Source organism: Atractosteus spatula, chromosome 10 (genome assembly GCF_055471065.1).
Source record: "Atractosteus spatula isolate fAtrSpa1 chromosome 10, fAtrSpa1.hap1, whole genome shotgun sequence".
Classification (NCBI taxonomy): Eukaryota; Metazoa; Chordata; class Actinopteri; order Semionotiformes; family Lepisosteidae; genus Atractosteus; species Atractosteus spatula.
The window spans coordinates 10868512-10877817 of record NC_142715.1 but is presented as its reverse complement, the minus strand read 5'-3'; the positions used below and the strand labels follow the sequence as shown (position 1 = coordinate 10877817).

Genomic DNA, 9306 nt, shown 5'->3' with positions numbered 1-9306 from the left:
GAAAACCCAACTCTTAGTGCATTCGTTTAGCGCCCTGTAACATTTCCCCATCGGTACAACCTTCATTCAACAAACCGTACACACTCCCGGCGAAATACAGATTACCGCCCGTGTAATGTAAGTCGATAAGGTGCGCTTTTTTCTGAGCAATTACCCGGCTGTACAGAACGGATTTAAATCTTCGGCGGGCATAATCCTAACTATCGTCACCACTAATCGGAGGCTGTCATCGGTGAGAACCTCTGTGTGGCTCTGTAAGAGGTCTGAGATGTGGCTTAAAAAATCGGCAGCATTTAATTCTCCAGGGTGTCTCCTGCATGAGAACAAGGGTTTGTTAAAACCACCCGCAGTCAAACGCAGCTGTAGAAAATCATTCGCCCCGATGTTTGGAGAAAGTTCATCCAATATTCTCTGGACTGCACCATGCACAGCGTCTATAGCCTGTACATACGAGGTTATTCTGTCGAGATTAACAAAACGAAATTCTTCATGGTGCTCTGTTGCTCTAAAATTATTATAAGACCTGTTATAACTACGTATACGCTCCAGGAAAACTAAGGGGTCTCTATTCGCCCCTGCACCGCCACCAACCTGATTCAGATCGTTCAGTACAACCGGTTCTCGGTTACTGCCATCCTGTTCTGCTACAACACCCTCGGGCATTAAGTTATTTTCTACCACTGCATTTTCATTGCGTGGTTCGGGCGACCCTTGGGAAATCTGATGCCTCTCTCTGAATGCCTCTCTCTTTGACGACGCAACAAACATGCTTTTGCCAGTTTAATTCTTTTATTTATGTACAAACGCTTGATGGTGGCAAGCGGTCGGTCTTTTAAACACTTTTTAGACCGCATGCTTAGTCATTAATCACCGGGGATTTGCACCAATGAAGCATGAAATATCATCATCATGGTCTGAAATCCTGAGCTTAGAGCGGCATCTTCTGTAGAAATTATATCTAAGAGGTTAGCGGTGAAAACCTGGATCTGTTTTGGAAACAAGGTCTGTACACCGGCTAAAACCGCTCTTAAACGCTCTAAAGCTCGTTTTTTGGACACCTTATTAGTGATCGCCGTTGATAGTGACTGTGTAATACAGCGCACTGAATCTAGCACATCACCCAACACCAAGTCTTTAGGCGCGTTATGATTTCTCTCCGCAGGCTTGACACGTCTGGCTTTGGTCAGCGTCTTAACAGCCGTCTCCGATGCAGTCACCACCTTAGGGTCCGACGTTTCCGCCACACTTGTTTCGCCGCGCGTCGATACAGCTGCTGTGTGAAAAAATAAGACTTTTTATTACCACGCCAATGCTCCACATCTCAAAATCAGAAAACTACACTGTGATAAAAATAAAAGACTTTTCAACACACCAATCAATGCAATCTAAACGGTCAAAATCAGAAAACTACGATAACTATGATAAAAACGCCACACATGTGGCGCATCCTTACACAAAGGGCTGCGGGTGAATGGAACAAGTTACCCGGACATGTTGTTACACCGGTTTCCTTTACGGCTGTGGTGGCGCTACTGGGTCAAGCGGCGTGGTTAACGGCCTATAGACCCTCGCACAGACCAGTCGCTTTTAACTTTAAAAGCTAAGCAGTTTTAAAATAAGGTTTTTTAACACTCCCAAACAGAAAACTACGCAAAGTAGGATCTTTCAGCGAATTAACATCCTAACAAAAGAAGTAACGTTTACTGTAAGTGGATCATAACACATCTTGACCATGCTTAAATTATATTAACCTTTGCTTGTTGATTTCAGACGTTTTGAGCTCGTTGACCCAGTTAATGTGTTGGCTCGTCGCAGTTTATTTTTTGAAGGTCCGGGGTCTGCACGGAGTGGGAAAATACCATTAGTGAAAGAACTCAACACCGCAAATTACCAAAAAATAGAAAAACGGTGGGATTTTTATTATAGACACGTTTAAAAGGCCATGGTAAAAGATTGTTTTATATAATACCGACCTCTTCTCTCAGGCGATCTGATAATATGCCCCGCACCCTCTGGTATGACGTGAACATCTGCATGTGTCTCCACAAGTTTTTGCGGTGGTATTGTAAACCCCAAACAAGGTTTTTTAAATGTGTAGCGACTTGTCCCTTCGCCCGCGTCTGCGGAATAGACACATACGAGTTTTGGTGTGGAGTATATACCCCTGTGTCTTTAAGAGTCACATGGTCGTAAAGCGTTATTCAAAACATTGTCGTAATTACTCACCAGTGTTGGGTTGCGCCGTAACTGGTCTATTTACAGCTGTGGTTTTCGGGGCTTATGGAAATGAATGGATACACACAGTCACGACCACATTACGGAACAACTCCCTGGTAATTCCATTATAATAATTCAATATTGCCTAGTATACAAATATTATACAACGTTTTGTAACTATAGCTAACATGAGACATGCACCGTGACGTTGTAATTGTCTCACAATAAGCCAGATATACATACCACTGAAATTCGTGGAGTCCTTGTCTTCGTCTATCAAGTCGAACAGTGTTTTAATCTGTAAATAGACTATCTTCAGACTGTTGTAATTGATCGGCGTGATCCATTCTGACGAGTTAGGCGATAACGTGAGACTGTAAGAATTGGAATCCAGCCAAAACTTCGCCTGTTAAACCGCTGGTACTTATACCCAAACCGATAAACATTCTCTTCTAAGAAACACACATGGCCCCCCATAAAACCATTAATCTTAGGTATCATTGGGGGTGCACGTACTGGTCTGTATAAATTATTTTAAGAATCATTTTAGAAAACGTTTTAGACCGTTATAATGTTAAAATCTATATTATTTTAAGGCATACAACGGTGTCTAAATTTCATAGCTGTTAAAATGTGGCGAAAATGTGCCGCGGTGTCTTTGGTTGATTCACCAACAGACCGCTAAGAATATTATCAAGCAATATGTTTTTATTAACGCTATAAGAAAATGTATCTGTTCTTTATAGGGACGTGTTCACAAACCAAGCTTGACGTTTTGAAGTTTTATTTTTTCGCACTGCGATGTTAAGAACATTTTTGCGTGAAATACATGTGGTGCTTGTAAATTAGAAAACTTTACATGCATTTAAAATGTTTGTAAACTTTCCCTGGGGTCAATTTTAGCCCCCCTCCCCCACTCTGCATTCCAGAGCCTTTAACTAAACGCCACACCCCAAAACATCTCAAATTATCTCTACTTTGTGATTTTAAAACTTTAAGACCAATCCGTTAAAGTATGAAGAACAACACCCCATCATTTGTTGCCTGTTAATACCTTAAAGGCTTTTACGCTTGCGCTGTGTGGAAATTTATCTCAAACTTTCGAAAAAGCTGTCGCGAATGTGTTATTAAAAATAAACTGTGTCTTATTACATTATTTTAAAAAGCTTTAAGACCAACCCCGTGTGTTTAAAATTTCTTTTCTGGGCAAACACATCATTTGTGTTTGCGTTGTGTGTTAATACTTTTAAAGTTTAAAACGTATAAACTGATAAGTGAATATAGACCGTTATAATGTTAAAATCTATATTATTTTAAGACATACAACGGTGTGTAAATTTCATAGCTGTTAAAACGTGGTGAAAATGTGCCGCGGTGTCTGTGTTTGATTCACCAACAGACCGCTAAGAATATTATCAAGCAAAATGTTTTTTATTAACGCTATAAGAAAATGTATCTGTTCTTTATAGGGACGTGTTCACAAACCAAGCTTGACGTTTTGAGGTTTTAGTTTTTCGCGATGCGATGTTAAGAACATTTTTGAGTGAAATACATGTGGTGCTTGTAAATTAGAAAACTTTACATGAATTTAAAATGTTTGTAAACTTTCCCTGGGGGTTTCCCCCCCACTCTGCATTCCAGAGCCTTTAACTAACCCCCACACACCGCCCGTGTCCAATAACATCACAAATTATCTCTACTGGGAATCAATTTTAGAACTTTAGGACCAATCCGTTAAAGTATGAAGAACAACACCCCATCATTTGTTGCCTGTTAATACCTTAAAGACTTTTATGCTTGCGCTGTGTGGAAATTTGTCAAACTTTCGAAAAAGCTGTCGCGAATGTGTTATTAAAAATAAACTGTGTCTTATTACATTATTTTAAAAACTTTAAGACCAACCCCACATGTTTAAAATTTCTTTTCTGGTGAAACACAACATTTGTGTTTGCGTTGTGTGTTAATACTTTAAAACGTATAAACTGATATGTGAATACAGCGGGGTCACACATGCCTGTCTGGCGGCTACACAGATGGGTCTGAAGACGTGACGTTTGCCGCTTTAGAAATTTATAAGTCTCTCAGTTTAGCCCGAATTTTATCGGCTGTTCTGTACACCGCCCGGTGTCTGGGTTCGTACACCATTACAAATGACACTGAGCGGTGCATAAAACAGTTGCTAAAAAATATAATTGAGGACCGCTCCCCATACGAGCATGTACACGCCACACTTGAACAGCTGGATGAAAAATTAGTAGACGTGACTTTCGATGCGTTGCAAAAGAAAAAAAGATCTATGTAAAGTGTGAATACAGATTTCACTCTGTTTTACAGACCCGGGTGTGCCATCGTCCGAAGAATGAAGAATTTCAAATGTATACGTCTGAATTCTTACTAATTCTTACTTTACACACTTCTCTCTACAAAGCTTGATATGCAAAACAAAGAGTCGAATGCTAATGTCCTTAAATTTGTTAAAGAGGTAGATGTGTATGTCAAGAACTTGAGTGAAATTATTGCACATCTGATGTTTTCAGATCAGAAACAGAAGCCTGGGGGGTTCTACAGTGTGTATTCCAAAATACAGCGTGTTTTGTACAGAACCTGTGGTAACACCATCCCGCTGATTACGCAGGCAATTTTTTTTGCTCTGCTAGATCGGATCGCCCAGTGTGGTTCACATGGCTTTAGACATGAGGAGCGGAAGGGGGTTATGAATGCTTTTTCAGATGCCTCAAAGTTTCTCAGCAATGTTGGGGTGGTGGTTACGCGTCCCGAACTAATTTTCCGCACCAACATTTAATTATTGATTGCAAACAGGAGCCAGTAACGCGTGTGTGCTGCGTTGTTTCAGTGTTTGAAACACCCACTGTTGAAATAAAGCGGTTCACATTTCACATACTTGCAAACTGGAGTCTGTAACTTGTGTAAAAAGTGCTGCTGCGCTGTTTCTGTGTTTGAAAACCCCCTGTTGAAATAAAGGGGTTCACATTTCACATACTTGCAAACTGGAGTCTGTAACTTGTGTAAAAAGTGATGCTGCGCTGTTTCTGTGTTTGAAAACCCCCTGTTGAAATAAAGGGGTTCACATTTCACATACTTGCAAACTGGAGTCTGTAACTTGTGTAAAAAGTGATGCTGCGCTGTTTCTGTGTTTGAAAACCCCCTGTTGAAATAAAGCGGTTCACATTTCACATGGTGTTTGTCCTGCGAGTTCTTTCCGTGAGACTTTACGCAGTCAGTGTGTGTGTGTGCTTAAAACCCTGCTGCTTTTGAGACACGGCTTGTGCAGCGTATAAGCAGCCTGGCCAGACAACCACTCGGCCACCCGGCCCAGCTGGCGCCGCTCACACCCCAGGATCTCGCGGCCCGCACCAGACTCCCCGCGCCGCCATAACTACCCGATTTCCTAGGGTTATAATAGAGCGCACTCAACCCCGCTGCAGACATGGTCCCCTTCCAATACACACTTTCACACACCTAAAGCGAGGGATGCGCCGCCTTGGGGCTTTGGGACCCTGAGGCTCCGGACCGACCGACCGGCCGGGGGGGGGAAGGTGGGAGTTCCGATCCTTAACGACACACCATTGGCTCCTGAGGGGGCGGGACAGCCAACCACCGCTGACTCCCATTGGCTGGAAAATGGGGCGTGGTACCTGTCAAAAGTTTGACGAAAGGTGTCGCTTTATACTACTCACAGGGTTGCCCATAAGAGTGAAAAATAGACATCAATTATTCAAACAATTACAACACTCTTCCTCTTACAGTGGTCTCATGTTATTTTTCTTGCAATAAGAACAGTGGGATTGTTCGACTGTATTGTTCCCCAACTGGTTGAATAATAATAACAATAATAATAGTGGTGGTAGCTGATCGTTCTTGTCCGTGGCCGAGTGACCTGTGCAAGTATGTTGAATTATTCTCCTCAAGGTATTGCTTTAGCAATTCAAAGAGTGCAGGTTTTAACCCATTCAGTGCTTATTTCAACTAACGCCACGTTCCTTCAAATAATTCACAATGTAGAGGTATCATTAGTAATAAGAAAATAGGTGCACCTCGGAGATCCATCTCACAAAAGCAAAGACTTCTTAAAGTGCACTTATGAGCTTTAGAACCCGAAGGAGTTATCTCTCCTAGTTATTAAATGTGCAGATAATGAAATCTGTAATTTACGTTTCCAGCACAGTTCTCTCAAAGTTTCTGCAACCTTCCAGTAAGCGCGGTACTTATACAGCAGTACACGGCGGAGTAATGCCGAGCTTGTGAGTTCAAGCCTCACATGGAGCAGTTTTGCCTGTGTTTTCAGCTGCAGAAACTTAACATCCATTGCCCTAAGATTGTCAAAAAGCAATTCCTTCTCTTTCATTTGAAGTCAGATGAAGAGGAGTCCCAACAAAAGCAGCTAGCAGCAGTGGGATTTGAACCCACGCCTCCAAACAGACTTACGCCTTGACCCAGTGCCTTAGACCACTCAGCCATGCTACCTGCCATAGTAGGCCTCTTTGCCTCATTACTTGCTCGGAGAAAGCCGGGTGGCTTTTGCTCTTGTCACCCGACTTAGTGGTGTTATGACCGTGGAAATGACTACACCTGCTTTTTTCTGAGATGCTTCCCCTCTCATGGCGAGATCTCGACTTCTTTAACACCTCTGGATAAAGATCTTCTGTGGAGCAGGCTTCAGACCTCTGCCTACAGCACCCTCGATGTCATTTGATTTTTACAGCAGCCACATCCGGAAAGATGTGTTTTTTACTTTTTATTTCAACAACAAAAATACATACAATACAAACAAGAGCACATATAATCTATCAATAACATCAGCAGGGGCACATGCTAAAATACAATTACACTTCATGAAAAACGATTACACAAGGTAAATAAAGATAAGGTCCGCACAGCTTGTTCTTACATTTCGAAAGAGTCCGTAAATACCCCTTTACGTCTATTTTGAACTGTTCAAACGTAGGACTCTTCCCAGACCATTTCACTTTATATCACATTCCTAAACGAGGATGCATCTCCTGTTTTAGAACTATTTTGGGCGGTATGGCTTATACAACACACCTACAGTATTCTAATGGTGGACTGCAGATCTGTGGTATAGTTCAGCCGAATTCGAGGGATCCAGCAATCGTACTGGATTTGACTAGGATTCTGAAATGTCTCTTGCAAAGGTATTCGGGTTTGCTTGAACCTTTAATAAAATACTGATCTGAAACTACCCAGCTTACAATCTCCGAGGTTCTTGTGGCAAAGCACAGTCATACCTGACCTGTCTGGAATGACCACTGAGAGTCTTTATCCAGAAGTGACGGCACCACTCCCAGTAGAATGAGCGAGAAATACAGCATGACATGGGGAGTCATGGGGCTCCCACAGTTCATTTTTCCTAATGTTACTGATTTTTTCACTAACATTTTGAGCTTTTCACAATCAGACCTTTTTTCACATTTAATAAAATATTTTAACCAGCGAACCGGTTTTATCGGTTTGTGAGGTTTGTGAATGCGTGCAGTAAGTCCTTATTGAACTAGGACAAAATATTCCTGATGGAGCGCTGTGCGCAAACATTGAATAAACTCGACCCTTGCAGATGACTCGGCATGAAGAAGCACAAGATTAATGTTTCACAGACAAGCAGCACGCCAGTACAACCAATATAAAATTTAATTGACGGCTCACAAACATTTGCACTGACTCAAAGGTGATCTGGACGGACGTTGTTCCCTGCATAACGCTGAAAGAGCTAAAGAACATTTCTGTTGAGAAGACAAAAACACGCTTCTTTGTGCTTGATGATACGATGACAAAATTTGTCTTTAAACACCTTGCTCAGCCTCTCACGAGACTGTCAAAAATTGCTCCCACTGATTGTATTTCAAATCGCGTGTATTTCAAGTCGGAGGCGCAATAACTGCACCTCTGCTAAACCTCATAGGCGACGATACTGCCACTGTGCAAAGCTGACGGTTGCCAGGCAACCATGGGGCTCCTACGGAAATTGCGATTAATCATCTCATGATATGCCATTGCTGTAACGCTTCACGTTTGTCTTCCCCTTATAGCTTTAGGTTTACATAGGTTTAACTATTACATAGTTCACATCCTTTGGATACATAGGGCATTCTGAGAAATCACTGCTCATTTTCAGCAGTAGATGACAGAGCCTTGATGACGATGACAGAGCAAAGATACAAGATAACAGAGCAATGTTCTCGGATTTTGCACAAACAAATCCTAACTTCCTGAAAGTATTACAGCACATTTCCGTCTGACTTTCCGTAGCTTCAGGATGACTGACACGACTGGACAAACACAATCTGTGGCATTTAGCATGAATAGTCTAGCAGGCATTGTGTTGTCTCACTGCAATACAATACCACTGCGGTTCGTGACTCTCTAGGAAACAGTCCACCTGGCCCTGAAACCCATTCGAACGTCTAGCGACAGTATTGAACAATATCATGATTCCTTCGCAATATGTGGAATCATCACAAATGCTGGAGAAAGCTTCCGATATCAGTGGCATTATCGTATGATGTTCTGAGGGGCTCTGTGGTGTGCGCGTTGATGGTGTAGTGTCGGGCATAGCTGTCTTCCAAGCAGTTGACCCGGGGTCAGTTCAAGCCCAATGCATCAACAGCCTTTTTCAAATGCTGTTAAAACTGTTAGGAAGCTAGTCACCTATACATTTTTGAAAGCACAGCCAGTCTGAATTTGGGAGAATCATACAGGTGATTCTGAGTGATGTCTGCATCCACGCAATTTGATAAATGCTAAATGGAGAGGGGATTCTGTGTTAATTGTGCTCCTCCTGGGAGAGGTCAAGATGAGAAGTTCACGAGGCTGGTGGTAAATATCCTGTCCAGCAATATCGGGGCTGTAGGGGGTCAGATCTATAGATGTAGTAAACACATTAGTGGAGACGGTGTGTCTGCTCCCTGTGTGAGAGCCGAGCAGGAAGAATAATCTGTGGTCTGGGAAGAAGAGACCCTCGTTGCGGTGTTCCTCACAGGAGAGAATGAAAAAAAAAATTTTCAGGGACGCTGATTTTTCTCTTTGGGGGAATTAAAAGCACGTGTAGCGAGT

At 42.3% G+C, this 9306-nt stretch overlaps 1 long non-coding RNA gene across 1 annotated transcript; it reads right to left on the bottom strand.

The window, feature by feature from the left end:
• Positions 1–784: 784 nt before the first annotated feature.
• Positions 785–2132, bottom strand: LOC148824991 (uncharacterized). The gene is made up of 3 exons (XR_016091838.1): positions 1974–2132; positions 1752–1838; positions 785–1273 (listed from the first exon to the last, which is right to left on the bottom strand). It is a non-coding gene; the product is annotated as an uncharacterized LOC148824991 (long non-coding RNA).
• Between the last annotated feature and the right edge of the window lie 7174 nt (positions 2133–9306).